The sequence below is a fragment of the Lynx canadensis genome, chromosome E2 (assembly GCF_007474595.2).
Source record: "Lynx canadensis isolate LIC74 chromosome E2, mLynCan4.pri.v2, whole genome shotgun sequence".
NCBI classification, from domain to species: domain Eukaryota; kingdom Metazoa; phylum Chordata; class Mammalia; order Carnivora; family Felidae; genus Lynx; species Lynx canadensis.
In genome coordinates this window covers 15,501,152-15,522,012 of record NC_044317.1, presented here as the reverse complement: position 1 = coordinate 15,522,012, position 20,861 = coordinate 15,501,152, and the positions used below count along the sequence as shown (strand labels likewise).

The window sequence follows — 20,861 nt, the reverse complement described above, 5'->3', positions numbered from 1 at the left end:
TCCCATGAAAAACTCTATCCTTCAACTCTCAATGGAGATCAGGGGATGTTTTTCTAAGTTTCTGCAGCTGAAAAACAGAAGTGCCCTGTAAAGCAGTTAATAGGATGGGTGTGTGTTTCAAATAAATTCCTGTCCACATTGGCTAATGTCCCCATGCTAGAGTGGCCTGGCTGTGACGTGGATGGGGCCCAGAGACCCATGGCTCCGGTTCTGAGGCCTCAGGCTCTCTTTTGTGGCCGAGGGCGCGCCCCTTTCTTCTCGCCCGATTCTAGGCCGGCCCCTGACTTTTGATGAGAGAGAGGGGTCAGCGCCTGGGAAGGACCGGGCTTTGTTCCCGCCGGGCCCGTTCCCGAGGCGGCGCAGGCCCAGCCGCCCAGGGCTCCCGTCCCAGGCGCGCGGCCCGGCCTGCCCAGAAGCCAGTACCCGGAGCGCGACTGAGCGCTCGGGCCTCGCGCGCCCGGGCGTCCCCGTGTCCCCGCGGGCGCGGCCGCCGCCGAGTACCCGGCCTGCGCCCGGCACGACTGTAGATGTCAGGCTTTGCCCGGGGAGCCGAGCGGCGGCGGGGCTGTGAGTTTCAAATTAACCTTCCGCTTTGTTGCTGTGTAATGTGGATCCCCGAAGGCCCCCCGCCCCGCCCGCCCCCCCTTCCCCGGGCGGTGAGCCTGCAAACTGCGAGTTGAGCTTCATTTACATAAAGCGATTCCGGGCGGGCGGTGAGCCGGCGGCGGGCAGGCCGGGGACCCGGACGCGAGCGCCGCGCCCCGTGGGTGAATCCCCGCCGCGCGCCCGGGGGACCCTCCCTCCCGGGGAGGGGCGACCGCCAGCCCCCGCCGCCACCATGCGCCCCCCTGCCCTGCATGCGGCCCCCCTGCACCTAGACAGAGCCACCTCGGAGTCCCGGGGGCGGCGGGAGGTGGGGAGAATGCCGCCTGGGGTGGGTAAGTTCGGGGCTCCGGTGCCGCTGGAATTTCCCATTGTCGAGCGCGCCGCGGCCCCCGGACCTGCGAGTGCCTCCTCCCTCCGGAGGTGTGCGGAGCCTTTGTGTGCCAGGTGAGTGGAGCCTCCCTCCCCAGCCCGCCAGCCGCCCGGTTCGCACCGCCGGCCTAGAGCGGCGGGCAGGTGCTGCAAGTCTTGGCTGAACTTCCCATTCTCTTGGGGCATGTGGGGGAAGGGCAGGCTGGATGCACTTGAACTCGTAGATTCCAGTTGGAACCTACCTGGCGTGAGAGTGTCTAAATTCTGCTGGGTACAGAGTGAAGCCCTTCCTCCTTCCATCTTTACTCCTCTCTCTCCCTCCCTTCTTCCCTCCTTATTTTGCTTTTGGATTAGTTCCTGCCTTCTGAATACTTGCGGTACTAGTGTCATTTAAAAGTTTGGGTTCCTCCGCCTTAAAATGCGCCCTTTTCAGGCACAAGAGAAGTCACTGGTCAGTTTGAAACAACGTGAAGAATGTGCTTATTGTGGAGTAATTAAAGGAAGAATCAGAGGTTTGGAGCTGGAAGGCACCTTTGGGGATCCACTTGCCCACCCTCTAATTTTAGTTTGTTCGCACTCTGGAAAAACATTTCCGTGGGGGAGAGGGGTGGAGGAGAGGGAGAGCTGTGATGTTTGTCCTGTTAAAGGAGAAAGATTGCCCAAGTTAGGTCAATAGCAGGAAAAAAAAAAAAAGTAATCATTGTAGACTAATAGAGGGAAAAGAACTTTCTGGAAAATAGTCTTTTCAGCTTTGGACATACCTGTGTTATAAGAATGGTAAAACACCTGGAGGGCAAAGACCATCACTCGTGCCTGGTGTATTATAGGAGTGCATTGCCTGGCTTAGTAGTGCACAGTATATAAACTGGTTTAAATGAAACACATGAGCAGGTGAATCCAGGAGGGTCCTCACTGCTCCCACCCCCTGTTTGTGTCATTTAACAGGCCTGGAAGACTCTGAAAGCCACTGACAGATAAGCTCAGAGAGATTAGACAGCCCCACTTGGGCACTAGGAGAAGGCCTCCCCACCCCCCGTGGGGGGGTGCTGGGGCCTGCTTCGTGGAATCTATCAAGGCAAAGCAAGAAAAACAAACTTGAGCCTTGAAGGTAGATAGTGGGAAAGTTACACGTCATCTTATTTCATCCCATGCTTTGAGATCCTTGGAGACAAGTCACTAAATAAATAGAGTATAATTTAAAGCTTGCTCCTGCTAGCTGGGGAACTTTGTTTCTTTGCCATCAAGCAGCAGGTGCGAGTTTGCAGAGTTAGCCCCTCGAGTCCCCTCATTCCTAAATTCAGGAGGTGTCAAACCTTCATGTTCTTTTAATGGCTGTGGTTTCTGGATAGGTTTCAAGGGGAAACCCTAAAAATCATGAGTTCCAGGAGGCTGGGCTGGAGAAGGAAGCCCAAGTGCTGGGGCAGAGACTGCATTTGAGAGGAAAACAGACACCTTCCAAGGTAACCTGATTGAGAGAGGCCAAGGCTAGACCGTGGCCTGTTCCTAGTTTTCAGAACAGCTGCTGGCGGCCTGATATTCTGAATCCTTCTTTTTACCCAACCCAAACACGAAAAGCACTTAGGGGACAGAGGTAGGATATGTGGGAAGTCAGGAGCCCACTGTTCTAAATAATTCAAGGGTTTCAGGAAATGAGTCATTGGAGAGAGAGAGGTACATACCTGGATGTTTGTGCACCTGTATTTTTGTGCATTCTATTTTGCAGAGACCCCGAAAGCCCCATTTCAGAGGGTATATGGCTATGAAGGCCAAGAGAAACTTTTCCTGTCTCCCGTCCTTAAATTACAGGACTAAGGAGATTGTCTGCACTTCGTTTCTAGCATGTGTTCAGAGAGCGTGTGAGTGCCTCTCAGAATGGGCTGGGGTCACACTTTGCTCTTTTATTTAATTGCCCAAGTGTTATTTAACAACACGGGGCAGAAGCAGAAGCAAGCACTTTTACACTTTAAAATCAGCCCTTTTGGAATCACAAGGAATTAAATGACTTGGAGACCTTCTGTCTTTATGACATGGGTCACCTCCTTCTCCCAGCTCTCTTTTGAAATGGCTGCACTTTCTGTGGGATAGAGCTGCTGTTTTCCAGTTCTCCTGAAAACAGTTTTGATGGACAGGGAACTATTGAGAAACGCATGGTAACTCTTCCAAAATAAAAAAAAAAAAATCTGAGCTGCTTCCCCAACCACCTGAAACTTTAATTTTGGTTTCTTCCCTTCCGTCTTTTATTTGCACAAATGAATACTCAGGGAGGGTGGAAAGGACCCAAATAAAACAGCACTCTCAGCAGGCCTCTGTTTGGCTCGTCCCAACAGGACAGTGAAGTGCCTTCCTTCTTGCTGCTTTGGGATTGGATTTAACTGCCGTGCAACCTCCGTGCCAATGGACTGCCCAGTGGCAAGGAGCTAAAATAAGCGAGATTTCAGTTTTCATCATTATGACTTTAAATGATGATTACTAGACACTCCCAGGACAGGCCTGGCTCACCTTGGATGACCCACAGGTTGTTAGTTCATTAGAATAAATCTGTGATTGCAGAATACTAGCAAAGTATTACCTGGGGCTGGTGATGATTTAGCTTGGTTCTTTCAGTTCTGGTCACGAGCGGTATCCATGGAGCGTGTCCTTGTTGTTGCTGTGTGCTGTTGGACAGCAGTGGAGCCTTTTTTTTTTTTTTTTTTTTTTTTTTTGCGCTTCTCAAATGTTAATGTGAGATCTTGGAAATACTAGAAGGACCAAAACAGACCCTTACCTAAGAAATTGCTTGTATTGTAGATTTGCAACAGCCTCATTAACACGAACACATAAATATTTAGGTGACGAAGCAGCATTTTGTAAAAGTGTAGGTAACTGCTCTATCCCTACAAGGGAAAGTGACTTGTTACACCCACTTTTTAGAGTATCCAGTTTGCTTCTTAACCTGAAAGGTTTAGCTTTATCTTACAGGGGAGACAACAGTGACAGTGATTTTGGCCTAAAGAAACTTGGAAGCTTCTTCTCACACTTGCCAGTATTACAGGGATAATGCACCTGACTCTGTACCCTCCACAAGAACAGTATATGCTGTGGTTCATACTCTCATTTGTTACTAGAGTGGTTGCTCGCTCTTAGCCCCTGTTTCTGTAATGCTTGGGCCTGTTGGCCTACTCTGGTTCCCAAGGCTGGTCTAACCAGGATGGGGGCGGTACCATTGAAAACACAACAGGAAGGCAGATTCCATTACAGTGAACTTCATAGGGGTATCCACATGCTCTGGTATGAGAATTTGGTTGTGATAGTGACTGCTAGAAATCACAGCCCAGCTCAGAACCAACATCCTGGGCCTGGGGATGCAGCTTCTAAAAGCTACAGTCAAGGAAATCGGGACCCAGTTTTAATCGAATCCAGACAAGGGAATGCCTTTGCAGGAGCTAGTCTCAATCAGATTTTAAAGGGTGCCTTTTCTGTCCAAAGCACAGCGTCCTGAGTCCATAGGACGCTCAAATTGAGAAATATACAGAAGCTAAGATTGAGTCAGATTGCCCCGAGAGAGGAAGTGTGGCAAAAATCTTGGCTCATTGGCAAGCCTCTGACAAAGTTCAGATTAAGGAGAAAAACTACAAAATCAACAACTGTCAGCTTTCTTTTCTATGTGATTTAAAGTTGGCTCCCAGATTGTCGGATTGTCGCTTTGCACATGTTCAAAGAGAGCCATCGGATGTTAGAGGGTCCCCTCCCCCAACGTGGTAAATGACTCCTGTATGGACAGGAGCTGGGGAATTGACAGCAGCTTTGTGTTTCACAAGCAGTGAGACAACTCCAATGTTTTGTGTGTGTGTGTGTGTGTGTGTGTGTGTGTGTGTGTGTGTGTTTTCCCTGGTTTTCATTCTTTGGGTCAGGGGACAGGATGGTGAGGACGAGGCAGTGAGTGGTCTAGCAGTGATGGGTGTGTTTCTAGAGAGTTCTTTGCCCAAGGAAGTTGCCTTTGATTCTTATTTGTAACTTTTAAAGGTGATTTTTTTTTTTTCCGTTGATGTTTCTTCCCCTCTTTGACTGTTAATTGCTTGGAGTTTCTTGCTTTTGCAAGGATATGGGTGTGAATAAAAATGGGAAAAGAGAGTTTGCTAGGTGACAAATTTGGCTTCATTTCAGAGTAAGACTTCTGTTTTGTTGGTTTTAACCTCAGACAGGGCCTCTTAGCAAAATGCCTGGGCTTAATCTGCCTTTTGGGTGAGTCCTTCTCCCTTCCCACGGGAGGGCCATCACACAGTCATGTCAACACGGGGATTAATGCATAGGGGTTTTGGTGCGACCTTCCAGAGAGGCCTTAGCCGGCCTCCTGTGTCCTGGGGGTGGGGGATGGGGGGCTTTAGGTGGTTCAGTTGCTCATGCTTTGAATTTTGTGCCATCTCCAAGGTGTTTCCATCCTCTTCTCTCCCTGAAGTGGGACTGAGGCTTCTGTAGAAGGGAGGAGTCCGGTGGGCTCCCCTCACACCCCCTGCTCTCTTTGGGTGTTGCTGGTTTGGGACCGAGGGCATCAAAACCCCTTTGCAGGCCACTCTTTGTGAAGATGGGGAGGGGCCGGCATCCCTCTCCCCATCTCTTCTGCTAATCACATAATGGCCTTAAAGGCTTTCTGAAATGATTATCTTGTCTTTAATTTTAAGTGGCTCTTTTGGGGCCACATTTGGGAGTTCATGGAGTATCTTCAGTCATCTGTAGGGAGACTCTGAACTGGGAAAACTGGCTCTGTTGGGCTCTGTGAAAAGACAGCGGAATTTTCATCTGCTGCCGATTTCACGCACTGTCCTGAAAGTGATTTTGGCCACAAACCTTTGATCTGGGAGTGAGACAGCCCCCACCTCCTGCTTCTGGAGGCAGGAGTTGGTGACTGCTCAGACCTCCCTGCTCTGTGTATGTGAGAAAGTGTGTGTGTGTGTGTGTGTGTGTGTGTGTGTGTGTGAGCAGTAGCTAAAGAGAAGGGCCGAGTAGTGGGGTGATTGGGGCCTAAGGCATGGTGAGGGCTTGTAGACTGGGAAGGAACAATGTGTAGACTTCCTGAGGGGTAAGAAGTGTGGAACAACTTGGAGATTTTGGTGGGCGGGGGTGGGGGTGGGGGAAGTGGACAAAAAACAATTTTGCTGGTTTCTTGGTTGTGCCCAATTTCATCCACAAATGTGGCTGGAGAAAAATGTTTCTGAGTGTGTTGCTTGTGCTAGGTTTTGAGTGAGAGCTGTAGCCTGTACGTGTGTCTGTTGCGGGCTGTGCGTTTCAGTACGAAACTTCCAGTTGACAGGCAGCTGTACACCTTCTCACTTGAATCTCCTCAGTGGAGAAGCTGGAGCCAGATTAGCTCAGGGAAGAAAAGACCAAGGGGCTTAATTTGATATTTGATTTCAGCCCTGCAGCCCCTGCCCCCTCCCAAAGTCATATAAGTGCCTATTCAAATATGGAAGTCTCCCTTCAGTGTATAAAAAAGCTCTTTTCAAAAGAGTTTTGACTCCCATAAGCCTATAAAAAGTACATATGTGTAGACATGAACTAACTTGCTTCCCACGCTTACGGTCTCTGAGTGGCCCGTTTTGGACAACTTTCTCTTCCTGACGTTTGTGTCCAGTGAAAATGTGCTAAAAAACACGTGTGTGCTTTTTTTCTCCTTCTCAGCAACTTTTCTTTCTTTCTTCTTCTTCTTCTTTTCCTTTTAAACAGTTTTTCTTAACTGCTCAAGAAACAATGCAAGCCTCTTCCACCATTTCAGACCCTGCTTCCTAAAATGCTCTTTGGCTCAGGGCCTTGGTTCTTAATGTACATTTGGCTTGTAGGGGGAGTGGTTTTTGCTTTCCTTGTAACAGCTATGTATTTCTCTGTGGAACATCTGCATCCTTGCTAAAGCGTCAAGTCAACTTTTGGACACTCCAGAAGCCTGGATTCAGTGTGTATTAGGAGGTTGATCTCACTGTAGAAGTGACTGTTTTTAAAATATCACCTCTGTCCTGCCAGATTCTTGAACGGTGTCACTTTTATATTTGATACATAATTATTGCCAGGGGACAGGCATTGATAGAGACTGTCCGTCTGTATACCTGACTGTACACACACTTGTTACCTGGGCCTACCTGGCTTTTAAAATGTAGCTCCAGGCAGAGGATGGCAGTAGTGAAAATAACAGGGGTTTCCCGCCCCCACCCTCCACGTTTTCAGAGGGGGGTGGTTGAGGCTGGTTTTTCCTCCGAAACTATGAAACCCAAAGGTAGAGGGGTGTTTAGGGAAAGCGGAGAGTCATACATTTTGGGAAAGGACAGTCAGTTAATTTTGCCCTTGCTGGGAAAGCTGTAGCAGTTATCTAGACAGTGGAGAAATTGGCTGATACAGACTCCAGAGTGTCTGCTTGGAGGGAGGCGCACTCTTCCTCACTGGTTGAGAGAATTCTAAAATGAAACTGGGGAGAGGTCAGTTTAGGATAAGAAAGTGGCTTAGGAACCAGCCCTTAAAATGGGGGTTCTGTTCACACTCAGTGTTGTGGGAGAAGCAGAGATGAAGCAAATGAGCCTGCTCTTTGGGAAGCTGGCTCTTGTTCATCTGTCTCCTTGAGCCTGGACCCCTCTGCTGGGGTCATAGACTGGGGGGGCCCAGTTCTGGTCTGGCACCTCTCTGTGACTGTGGACCAATCAGGTAACCTCTCTGAGCCTTGCCTCCTTCACCTACCGCCTTACCTGTAGAATGGGCACGATACACACTTCACATTTATAGTGGGAATTCAATTCAATAAAAACAGGCTTCACAGCGCTTAGCCTGTTGCGTAGCCTCCCCACAAATGATAGTTCCCATCCCCACGTCCTCTTGCTTTGTATTTCTTTTGTTGCTGCTGCTGGTCTCTGCTACCTTTTGTTTCCCAGCACCCTGGAAGAAATAAACTCAAAGGTCCAGCATTCCTTCGGGCGCTCCCCTTATGGGCTGGGAATAAGGCCAACTCTTTTTGACATCGTGCAACTAACTGCATTTAGGAGTGAAATAGACATAGTGTCCTCATCCTCCCCAGCCCTCCCCTCACGGGCCCCCCCCACCCTGCCCCCTGAAGCTGGCAGGCGGCCTTCTAAGTGAGCAGCCCACTCAATGACCCACCTAGAGAGGCCTTCCCGGGCTGGCTTGTATATGCTAATAGGCCTGACTTGTCCTGGCTTGTTTGTAGTGATTTGTGGAGGCATTTATATGCAAATACTATCAACTTGCTGAGTTAATTATCATGTGCCGAGCCCCCACCCCCCCCTTCCTGCTATGCCTCCCAGCCTGGCTCTGCAAAAGGGGCTGTTCTCATTCGTCCCTGCGCTCTTCCTGTCTCAGCCTCTGCTGTCCCTTGCCCTGTCCCCTTCCTGTCCCTGCAGACCCGATCACAGCTCTTTGCTGCCCTGTCGCCCATCCCTGGAACCTCTGTAGCCAAGGGTGGGCATGTAAGTGGCTGGCCCAGTTGGAATCCTCCATGAATGGTGTCACTTTGCATGCAGGGCAGTCTGGTTTACATTGCTCAGAGCTATATTTTTATTATTTTTTTTTAAAGTTTATTTGTTTATTTTGAGAGGGACAGAGACAGTATGAGTGGCAGAAGGGCGGAGAGAGAAAGGGGGAGAGAATCCCAAGCAGGCTCCGTGCTGTGAGCGCAGAGCCCGACATGAGGCTCAAACCCACGAAACCGTGAGACCAAGACCTGAGCGAAAAACCAAGAGTCAGCTGAGCCACCAGGCGCCCCCTGCTCTGAACTTTAAACCCCATTTTTACCTACTAGCTTGAAAAACAGACCTACCCAGACCTATCAACTCTTGACCCTCAGTCCTCAGTCTGGTGAGACAGTGACTGTTGTTTTAAAACATTATTATTATTATTATTTTCATTTGCCCACATTGTTGATACCACTGAATCTTGTTACCACTTCCGAGCCTCCAGAGAAACCATTTTGTGAAGGGGTGCCCCTCCAGCCCCCTATCCCTGGAAATCTGAGTATTTTGAGAGAGACAGAGTTGACCTCTGTCAACTTGAGATGACCTCAGTTGTGGTTCCTTCCTGCTTGTATGTGGGCATTGTTGACACTTGGGGTTGGCTCATTCTTTATTGGGTGAGCTGGGGGGTGTCCCTGACTTCTCTCCACTGGTGTTATACCCATCCCAACCCCTAAAACAAAAGTGTCTCCAGGAATTGCCCACTGTCGCCTGGGAAGGCAGAATCACCCCAGGTTGAGAACCACTGGGACAGAGATTGCATTCATTTCTCTTAGATAAAAAGATGGCGGATTCTGGCTTCTTCCTCCAAGGCAGACATGTTGACCAGCCTTTGAGCTTGGACTTTGACTCGGTGGATGTCAGATGTTGCCATTTGCTTAATTTTATGGTCTTCTCAGCATTTAAAAATTAAGACCCTTTGTTTTTAGGGCATGGTAATGGGCTCGTGTTTGAGGCTTTGTCATTTTCACCCTGTAGAGATAGAACTCAAGCCCCACAGGTAGTTGTACATTTTCTAGTAGTCGCATTAAGAAAAAGTAAAAAGGGGTGCCTGGGTGGCTTAGTTGGTTAAGCTTCTGACTACGGCTCAGGTCTTGATCTCACGGTTTGTGAGTTTGAGGCCCTCATCAGGCTCTGTGCTGACAGCTCAGAGCCTGGAATGTGGTTTGGATTCTGTGTCTCCCCTTCTCTCTACCCCTTTCCTGCTTGCGCTCTGTCTCTCTCTTGCTCACTCTCTCTCAAAGATAAATAAACACTAAAAAAAAAAAAAAAGTAAAACAAGGAAAAAGTAAAAACAAGCAGATGGAATTAAGTTTAAAATATATTTTGTGCGATGCACAATATCGCCATGACCTTCTTGTTTCAGCAGTTGGGACTCGCCATATTTTCAGTGCTCAGGAGGGAGTCCTATGTGGCTGGTGGCTACCCTGTTGGACAGCTCATCTTTGGCAGGATTCTGGTGGTGGCTACCATATTGGACAGCTCAGCAATATCTAGGATGATTGCAGCCCTTTTCAGCCCTGAAATAAAGCCATTTTCTACTGAGTCTGGGAGAAAGTTTTTTTTTTTTTTCTTAAAAAAAAAAAGAAAAAGGCTTTATGTTTATTCTCTGAAAAGTAGGGCCTTGACTGCACAGCTGTAGCCGTGCATCGAGGCAGAGGGATCTGGGCCTCTAATCTCTGGGGGAAGCTCCCTCGGTCTTCGTGGGGGAGGCCCTCTGGGCAGTACCCTGGGCCCTGGAAGGAGGGTAAATATTCCGAGGGCTCAATGTACTCTCTCACACCGCACAGACTAATGGTTCGGGTTAATTTTGTGTACAAGGTCCCTTTTGTTGGAGAAGGGGGTGAAAGTCCGCAGCTGTGACTGGAAACAGGGCAAGGGCCTACTGGGATGACCTTGTTTTAGAAAGTCTAAATGGAACCCTAATGGCAGAGATCTAAGACGGGTGATGTATGTGTGTGTTCGACTGGGCCTAAAGATAAGGTGAAGAGTATTCTAAAAGTTACTTTAGTGCAACCTCCCAGATAATCGTAGGCCTGGGGCCAGTTACAATTTATGGTGAGCTGGTAGTCAGGCCTGTGTGTTGGCCTCGTTTTATCTTTTGAGTCCAGGCTCTGTCGCTTAACTGGTGGTGCTCTGTTTGTTTATTTTATCATTTTTTTGGAGGGAGGGGGCAGTGGGGGCTGATCAGGTTTTTCAGTGAAGCGTAGGGACATGTTATAATGCACCAAGAGCTGTTTGTATTTCTGCTGCTGAGTGCCCTGGGATGCCTCACGCCTCGCTGTCCCTAATAATACTGTGTGCTGGGGTGTTGTACTGTAGAGTCTCCAGAAGCCTGGCCTGCAGGGCCACACCTCCCACAGTGCCACAAGCCTGCCAAAAGCGTGAGCTGGGGAGGAGGTGTGGAGGCCTTAATATAGCTCCAACCCGTAGGTTTCTTTCATCTGAGGTCAGCCTTTTCCTGTTGCCTCTCCAGTTAGTGCAACGGCGTCTCTGGGCTGTCCAGCGCACCCAGAGCACTTTCCTACTAGGCAGGACAGATGTCAGGGGTGAGATGAGTAGTGGTTGTCTTCTCTCACCCCTGGTATCCTTATGGCTCTACCTTGAGCCGGTCCCTAAACACTGCTCTTCTTCCGGTTTAAAGAGATCCCGAAGTTTACAAAGTCACCACTGATTGGATTGATGCGTTTGCACAGCAATGGGATGCTCACCTTCCTACCCCTGTATTCCGTAGGAAGCACCTTGCACCACAGAATACTCCCAAGCTTTGTTCTTGGAAAAAATATGTTCTTCAGCTCGTGGGGACTTTGCTTTTAATACTACATTTGAAAACTGGGTTGTGGCATTTGGCTGTTGTTAAATCTTGCATGGTTTCTTGTTGGAATTTGACAAGGTATAGTTTTTTTTTTTTGGGGGGGTGTCTTTTTTTGAGGGATAGTAAAGGATAAAATGGGAAGTTTTTCTGAGTTTTGGACTTCCTCTACAAAAATAACTTCTTTATTGATAGATGGGAGTAGGTTTACAGATACCCTTTTTTCTTGTCTTGAGAATGGGGCATGTGGTCTAAGGTTATTCAGACTTTTCACTTTACCTATCCCGTAAGCCACTGCCATCTGCTTTTAAAAAATTTATTTTTTCATTTTAAATCCTCAAAGACAAAGGGACCTGGAGGCTCAGACCTGTCCTGCCACATTCCTGAGTAATTTGGTTTTGATTAACCCAAGGAGAAAAGTTGGTTTCTCCTAGCGACCGAGGGGATCAAAGCACGGGGGTGGGGGCAGTTCCCCTAATACACACAGCCCCCCTCCCTCCTGCCTCCTGCCGCCTGCTCCCCCTCCCTGGCCTTTTCAACCTCCCCCTCTTTAGAAAGCCTGAGCAAGAGTTATTTCCACTTTCTGACTCTCATAGAGGTGGAAGTGTATCATAGAGCTTTGGATGGACAGACTAGGGAGAAATACCACCCCCCCATTCCTTTCTTCCTAAACTCCTTTTCCCCCCACAAAGCTGCAAAGCACATTCCTGTGCTAATCCTGCTGCTGAAGGAATGCAAATGGCTGTAATTGTGTGCCCCAGGACAGGCCTTCCGCGTCTGTGCTGCTTTTCTTCTTTGAGGAGGTGGCTGAAAAGTTCATTTACATGGAGAAATGAGACTGGCCTGTGATCCCTAGTGGTGGGTTGGGCACTTTCTAATAGGAAAGGGGCCGTGTCTGTGTTCTCTGTTCCTCCTCCTCCTCCTCTCCTCATTTTAAAGTGTGTGTATATTGGGGAGGGGTGTAGGTACCAGGCTCCTGCTGGGCATATTTCATGGGGAGGGCAATTAGAAGGGGGACTCTGCTCTTGACAGTAAGAAATCCGGCTGGAGTATTAGGCAGGGCTTGTGATAGGCACCACGACAAATAACTGCTTATTTTTTAAAGCACACTTTTGGTCTCAGAGATAAATTGATGGTCTTTTGGAAGAGGTGCACCATGCCACTGACCTTGTCTAGCTTCTGATACACACCTGACCCTTCCTTTTTTTTTTTTTTTTTTTTCTCCTTACACTTGCAGCCTGGCAGTGGGTTATTTGGATACTAAGAATTTTGGGGACAATTAGAAGTTTCACTTTGGGAGTCAGTGCATTGTAGCTTTAGGGGGATGTTCAAAATAGACCAAAATATTCTGTCTCAGTCATATTCAATAACGTTGAGCTTTTGGCTGAATCTGAAGCTGAAAAGCAGGCTGAGGTTCTAGAACAGTACTGTTCTACATAGAAACACAGTAGGGGTCACACATGTAATTTCAATTTTTGCAGTAGCCCCATTTAAAAAAGTAGAAACTGTAAAATTAATTTTGTTGTTTTATTTAGCCTGGTATACCTGAAATGTGGTCATTTTAACATATGATCAATGTTGGGGGGCCTGGCTGGCTTAGTTGGTGGAGCGTGTGAGTCTTGATCTTGGGCTTGTAAGTTTGAGTCCCGTGTTGGGTGTAGAGATTACTTAAAAAACAACAACAACAACAAAAAAAAAAAAACAAAAAAAAAAACCCAAACCTATTGTCAACATAAAACCATTAGTGAGACATTTTGCATACTTAAAAAAAAAATACTGTGTGTGTTTTCTACTAAGTGCTTCTCAGTTAGGATTAGCCACATTTTATAGGTTCACTAGCCAAAAGGGGCTAGTAGCTACCTATTGGACTGTGCAGGGCTAACATAAAAGGATGCTGTCCCCAGCTCCTCCGAGGCATTCCACTGATGGAGCTGAGTCACCCATTGTCTCTTGTGACCAGCTGCTTCCATTTACTGGAGTTTAGGGGTATAGGCCTCAATTGTACACAGTTCCTTCTGTAAAAACTGCCTGGCTTTCCTGATGTCAGTGTGATGCTGCTGTGCGAACATTTTGTAAATTGATTCCCAGCGTACCGGTGGGAAGTGGAGGTACCCACCTGGTTTTGAAGGTCTTTCCAAACAAAGAATACCAGCAGTGGCAGTGAGGTGGTCCAGACCCCGGTGGGAGAGGGGGCGCAGCAGAAGAGCTCTCAGGGGTGTGCGTTCTGGTACGTTTATTACAACACTCTTACGGCTTTGTACGTCATCCCCTCTTTATTCGTGAGATCACAGACTGGCAGGACTGCAGGGAGCTCTGGAAACCACCTGTTTCACCGTTTCCATGGTGGCTTCCTAGCTCGGGGCAGGACGGGGTGTGAATGTGGGACCTCCGACATGCGGGTGACCGGTGCACTGTGCTCTCTGACATCACGCAGGCTTCCTGGTTAGTTTGCCTGATAGATGTGGCTTGTTGCTTGGAGGCGTCTTCCTTTTGGGGGTTCCAGTGCTGCCCCAGTGTGAGGTGCAGGAACTATCCCAACCAGAGTGTACTCCTTCTTTTCTTCCCTTAGTGTTTATTTTGGATTTCTGATTTCTCGCATCATCTTAATGCCATGCACAGAAGCCTCTTTTCTCTAGTCTAGGGCCACTGGGCATCTCCAGGTGCAGGAGGAGAAGGGGAAGGACAGAGAGTGATAAAGAAAAATCAGAAACCACCTTGCCTGTGAGGATAAGGGATAGGATAGAGACAACAAACCCCAGCCTAGACTTTTTTTTTTCCTAGATAAGAACAGAGCTGCTTTTTAAAAAGGGTTATTTATTTATTTACTCATTCATTCATTCATTCATTCAGTCAGTCAGTCAGTCAGTAAGTTCCCTGCCCAACATGGGGCTTGAACTCACGACCCTGAGATCAAGAGTTGCATGTTCTACCAGCTGGGCCAGACAGGCACTCATAGACCTTTTTTTTTTTTTTTGAATACTAGGCTGTTAATATTTTTTCTTGTTCATTTATGAAGTGACTTCTTCTCAAAGCTAGGTGACCCTTCTAACATAGCTTTGTTATGTCCTTAACATCTGTCCATATGTCCATAACATATGTCCTTCTAACATAGCTCTTAAGAGTAAAACAGCAAAACCTGGCTTCTGCTGGTGGAAAGAGCAGTGGTAAAGCATGTCCCACAGAGGATGTGCCTTCTCTCCGAGCGGGGTTTTCTCACTATTGATCTTAGCATTCCTTAGTCGATGCATGTGATAAGAACAGTTTCCCTTCACCATGGCTGTGCCCGGGGCACGCAGCCAGCTTCTGCCGATTGCACAGCCTCCTGGGGGAGGACAGTGGGATTGGTGCCCCTGGTAAGCTGAGAGGCGGGTGTGGGTTTGGGTTTTAGGGAGGGAGGTATCTGATTCCTTCCACAGGCAGGAAAAAAAAAACTGGAAGTGTGAGGCTGAGTGGCCCCCGGCGCCGGCCTCTGCTGGGGACGGAGTAGCGCAGCTGTCTGACCCTGGGTGAAAAGTTCAAATCTGCATTTAAAAAGAGTGCCAGGACCCACCCCCCTCCTTCCCCAGTCAAGTTGAAACCGTTCCTGTTTCAGAGGCTCTGGTTGGGCCTTGCGCTGGGATATCAAGCAGCTCCTAGTTCCCGTCTGCCCTGACCCCATGGTGCTAGAAGCCATGGAGGGAGGGGGGGGCGGCTTCCCCTGGGGCGGACTTCTTGGACAACAATGGTTGCTGCACACCAGGCTCACCCCCCTCCTGGAAGGAGAGGGAAGTTTCTTCTTCCGTCAGACAAGGGGCGTTTAACCCCTTTCTCTGCACTCTCTTGGCATGCCCTTTCCTCTTCCACTGTCCTCCCTCCAAGGCTACCACAGGCTGTGTAAAGGTGCTGGCAGGGCTCCAAGGGGACCCTGTGTGTGTGTGGGGGGGGGGGGGGGGCAAAGTGATGTTTGGTGGCTGAGGGCCCCGCTCCATGGAGGGGATGCTCCCCTGTCTTGAGCTTGTGGTTTAAAATGCTGTGCTGGGCTTGTTTTGGCGGAGTCTGCCAGCCCCCTTCCCTCTGTGGCCCATCCCTCTGTCCTGAGCTTTTCTCCAACCTTCCACGGCCTTGAATCAATCAAGATGAGCTGCAAGGGGTCATGGGTGGGGGTGGGGGGACTCAGGCTTGCGGGAGTTGGGGGGGGTGCAACATGTGGGGGGTGGGGTGGGCAGGAGAGCCTGGCCCTCTCATCTTCAGAAGTGACCTTGTTAGCCTTGTTCTCCCTGCCTCCAGGCCACAGCTCTGCCCGGAAGCCCCTCCACTCGGACTCTGATTAGTTTACTTGAGCATTTAGGTGAATGTAAACAGTTCAGCCTCTCCGATTTTATATCCCTAAAGGGTCTGAGTGTGAATACAAACGGGTATTAGGCCCCTGCGGTTTCAGTGACTTTCTCCACCCTCTCGCATTGCTAATGGGCAGGTTAGAGACCTGCCCGGAGGAAGATACAGTCCTCTGCATGCTCTGGGACTAGGGGCTGCCTCCTTTTCCTTTCCTTTGGTTTTGGATGCTGAGATTTAAAAAGTGATGTCAGGAGGTATCTGTTAGGACTGAAAGTTTAAGAGAGCAGAGAGGAAATCTTCTCTTAAGGAGAAGTCTGGCTGTTTTCACCACTTGTTCGGTGGGGCGGGGGAGAGAAGTTTCCTCTTCTGTTCTGTTCTGTTCTGTTCTGTGCTTGTGCATTTTGACTCTTGGGGTACACTAATACTTCAGCGCTGACCAGGTGCTTTGTTTAATTTTCCCGAATCCTTCTTCTTGCTTAAAAGATAATTAGGAACTTAAACTTCTGGCTCTTCCTATAAGTAGTGTGGTGAAGGATGTTGTTTGATCAGTGGGACACATCTCATTGCTTTCTCTGTAACCAGGGTAGGACGTTTGTATTTGTTTTTTCCCTCAGGGGAACACGGGGACTCAGAGTTTTGAGGGCCACACCGGGGTCACTTTCTCCACAAGGCTCCAGAATGTACATTCCGTTAAGGGAGCTGGCGTTCCCTTTGAAATCCCAGGGCCCTTCACTTCTCCACATTTCCCCCAGCCAGTTCCAGTAAAGGGCTTCCTTCTTTATACCCAGAGGACCTTCCTGACCTGCAGGGGAAGGAGTGGAACATTCTCCCTCCCAGCCCCTGCCCTGTACATTTGCATTCTGGTTCATGCATTCAAGGCTTGGACAGTTCTTTCTGTTCGCTGTGGTGACTCTGAGTCCAGTCATGCCATCACAGGGGCATTTTAATTAGCAGTGCCTTAGTCATTAGTGAGTTATTGTTTTTGTCTGGAAACACTTAAGTACTGTTTACTCGATGTCTCAACGAAATGCAAAACAGCAATTAAGCAGAAATTTGTTGTATGAGGCAGGAACCAAAATGGATTGTCAAAAGCAGGTTGTGGTTCCTCCCAACTGAGTAAAAATCGCTTTTTCCCTTTGGCCTCCTGATAACTGGAATGCTCCACATCCCCTGTCTTCCTGACCTGCCCCCTAGAGTTATCTGATAGAAATACTCGTGAACTTTATGTCTTCCTGTGTCCTTCCTTCTTTGGTGTGGACATGTGGGTTTGGTGAAGTGTTAATGTTTACTTTTTTCTTCTCTGGGTTTTTTTGTTTTTTTGTTTTTGTTTTCTTTTGGTGTTTTTTTTTTTTAAATTTTGGGTTTTTTTTTCGTTTTTTGGTTTTTTTTGGTCTGCTACCTGGGATATTTCAAAACCCTCTTCAAATGAACATTAATTATTTGTGAAAACTCTCACATAGCTTTCCAGTTTTATAGAACTTGAACATATTTTCTTTATGATTCTTGAGATCAGGTGCCGTTGTTAGTCTGATAAAACCTTTGTGATCTCCTGAGAGTTTTGAGACACTATTTTTACTTGAAATCTTGTATGGATTCATGCAAGAGAGGCACAGACTCTTAGACTTCTGGCTAAGGGGGAGCTGGAGAGGCATAGAGGACAGAACAACAACAACAACAACAACAACAACAACAACAAAAAGGTGGGGGGATGTGCATGTGCACTACCTACAACTTTGACAAGAACCCGAAGGAAGGAGCTGCTCCTTTGTCGAAACAAGCAAGCAGCCCCTGTTTTGGTGGGGTTCTCATCCCCCAGAATGCCAGCTTTATGGATAATGGGATCACAGGAGAAGGCCGGGGAGGCTGTGGAACACGGGGGGAGAAGTGAACTCTGAATTCTATCATGTCGGCCTCCTTTCCGGGAGACATGTCTCTGTAAAACTCTCCTCACCACATTCGTCATTGGGGACCCCGGGTTCTCACTGCCTGGGCTCTGGTCTCACGCTTCCTGTCTCTTCTTCTTCTTCTTTTTTTTTTTTTTCTCTTTTCCCTTCAAACAATATCTTCTGACTTCCAGATTTCTGATAAATTGATAAGAGGCATTGCGTGAGTCAATAGAGCTGTAGACACTTTGCCAATATAACCCCGGCTTTATTGATCTTCCAGTAAATTAAAGTCTTACTTAGAGGCTGCCGATATTTCTAATCTCCTGCCTCACCAATTACATCCTTCCAGCTACCTGGAAGGGGGACTGGAGCCTTAGACCCTTTTTCTGTTGTTGTTGCTGCAAGTGGACTGTTGGCCTTTCATTGGGCTGGGGGCATGTGTCTTGCTTACCCGGTAGGAGAAAGGGGAGCGTGGAGAAAAGTGAACCAGCTTAACTCCTTGTGTGCAATCTGTTTTCATGCTACACATTCATTACTAAAAATTTCTGGAAAGCGCATCCCATCAAGATGGTTGCGTACGTTTTAAAGCGAGTCTGTAGGCCACTCTTAAGCCTTGGGTTTGCTCTGAATTTGGAGGTCAAGTTGAGAGTAGCCGCTGTTGGAGATTACCCTGGTATATTATTCTCTTACTTTTTCTTTAGAAATATTTTATTATTTTTTAAAGTAATCTCTACACCCAACATGGGGCTTGAACTCACAACCCTCAGATCAAGAGTAGCATGCTCTTCTGACCGAGCCAGCCAGGTGCCCCAACTGTCTGTCAGTTTGAAAAATTGTTGATAGTTTTTCTCTTACACTGGGAGAGTATGGGAGGCTTTTTTTTTTTTTTTTTAAGAAGTGGGGTTGTGTTTGTCACTTAAAAAAAAAATGCCTCGAGAGTTTGTGGAAAAGAAGAGAACAGAAGGCGTGCCTAAGAGAGGAAAGACTGGAGGCATGCACATGTGCTTGCTGCTTTTTGAGGTTTTGTTTTGTCATTTTGCATTCTTATTGGAGCATAAGAAAGAGAAAGAGAGTCCATTTCATTGTCCGTTGTAACTTTTGCCCGTGGTGCCTCCACTGTCCCTCTGTCTCTTCTCTTCTGCTCACTTGTTTGAAGTTCAGTCACAGTAACAACAGCTTAAAGATGCCCCTGCAGGAACAATGGGGCTCATAGAGTTCTCTACCGCGATGCCCACTTTGTGCCATGGTGGTTGGTCTGGGCAGATCCTTCGTCTGATAAGCTCCTTTCAAGTCCTGTTTATATGGCTGGCTTTGAGAAGAAATCTCCGGATGAATGCTGTGTTCCCTCTAATACTCTAGAGCCAAAAAAATCAGTGGGAGGGATAATTCTTTCTCTTGTCTAAGACACACTTCTCACATGTTTCTATCTTGAGCAGCACTCAATTTTTTTTTTTGAAGTAGGCTGCACCCCCATCATGGGGCTTGATCTCACAACCCTGAAATTAGGGTTCTACCGACTGACCCAGGCAAATGACCCTCAAAAGTTTTTTGAATGAAAAATGCAGTCCTGGAGTCCTGTGTTTCTCTAGCATTCTGAGAAAGGAAGCATTGGGAAGTGCCTGTGTCCCAGTTAGTAAGAAGGACAGTGTAGACCCTGTGCCTGCCCTAGGAGTATTTCTTGTCTTCCTCTGTCTCACCTGTCAAGTGGGAGAGATGGATGGTGAGCTGGGGCCAGGTAATGTGGGAAGCTTGCCAGGGGGTTCACCAGCTGGCTCAGTTAGGAAGGGGAATGGAAGGTTCATAGGGGTCCAAGACCAGGTGTGAGGCTTTGAACGACCTCCCCTTCTTAGCCAAGGCCTTGCAGAGCTTGCAAGAGGGCGGCTAAGATGGCGGCCTGCCTGAGGCAGTGAAGGAAAGCTGCTTCGGGATGGGGATGGGTTAGGTCTTCGTATACCTGGGCCTGGAGACCGCCTCTCCAGGCTTCCCTTGTCTCCCTTGGGCTGAGTGAGTGAAGGAGATGTTAGACAAGGAGAAACCCCAGGAGGTTGGGATCGACTTTCCCCTTTGTTTGAATTGCATTGTGTTGTAGGAGGTGTTTAAATCTTGTTCACACCTGTCGAGGCTGAGGCCTGGCTTTGAGAGCAGTTTGTAACAAGACTTCTGTTGTTGTTGCCGAAAAGGTTTCTAGCTCACAACAGAGGAACTTTATTGTAGCAACTTGTTAATGTTCAATTAGGCAAATTCTGGGTGCCCCAGGGCAGCGGAAGGGCATGCTGACTTTTCCTGGCTGCCCCTGCCCCTGTTCACAGGGATGGGGCTGGGCAGACCAGGTCTGACCATAGGCTCCTCCAGGGGCAACAGGTGGGGTCTCCATTGAGGGCGAGAGCCCCTCTGAGGTGTGGGACGTCACAGAGGGTGCAGACAGCAGGTCTGATGCCAGCCCGGCGCCTTCCCCTGTGTGCTGGCACTTGCTGGCTCTTGGCCCGTGGGTGGGGCGCAGGCTGAACCTCATTCACAATTTTCATGTGGGTTAGGAGGAGGAGGGAAGGACCCCAAAACCCGTGTGTGGCAATTTCAGCATCACACTGTTCCAGGTCCTGGAGCCCTCTTACCTCTGGGAATCTGAGTCTGACTGGCCACACCTGGGTATGGTCTCTGGCCTTCCTTGGAGCATGATTCTTCTAGAATGACTGTCCAGCACCTCGATGGACAGTGTTTTCCACCTTCTAGTCGACTGAGGTCTTGCCGCTGCGGAAAGGGAAAACAGGAAGCTCATTTCTCTAATAGGAGGTTTGACTCAGAGGTACTTTCGTTCTGCCACATGAACGTATTTGGCTGACATTTGTCTTCTCATGGTAGCAAGGTGGGGGTGGGGCTTAGAGGAGGAATCGGGGAAAAAGAAGGAGAACCTCAGGGGGACCAGGCTCCATCTGTCCTCCCCTGACCCACTGTCAAGGTGCGAGTGGGACCCGCAGTCAGAAGGCAGCGGGAAGTGGGTATTCCCCTCCCCACCGTCTCAGGGAACCTTCTGTCCTGGCAAGGCCTGGCTGTAAAATATTGCCCCCCGTGGCAGCCTCGCTCCATAGTGTTGAGCGATGAGGAGTGCGGGGCACCCGGCAGTGTATTAAACACTAGTTGAGCACAGGAGGAGCAGTATATCACCGGAGAGAGATAAGCAAAGTTCTCTGATAGTGGATCAATAAAGGTTAGTGACATCATATCTCAAAGTGAGGGAACCTGCTTTCTGCACAGCCATTTATCAGATCACAGCCCTGGAAGGGCATTAACCCCTTTCTGGCCAGATTTTTTTTTTTTTTTTTTAAAGCACCTACCCAAACTCCTCCTCAGGGAGGGGCAAGGTGTCATGGCCCCAGACATTGTATTTAGGGATTA

At 48.4% G+C, this 20,861-nt stretch overlaps 1 protein-coding gene across 1 annotated transcript in view; it reads left to right on the top strand.

Moving 5' to 3' along the window:
- The first annotated feature begins 721 nt into the window (after nucleotides 1-721).
- Nucleotides 722-20,861, top strand: part of ZFHX3 (zinc finger homeobox 3) — a 236,315-nt gene continuing 216,175 nt past the window's right edge. The window contains 1 exon segment of the mRNA XM_030297608.1: nucleotides 722-1,050. The gene's annotated coding sequence lies outside the window, so the exon portion shown is untranslated.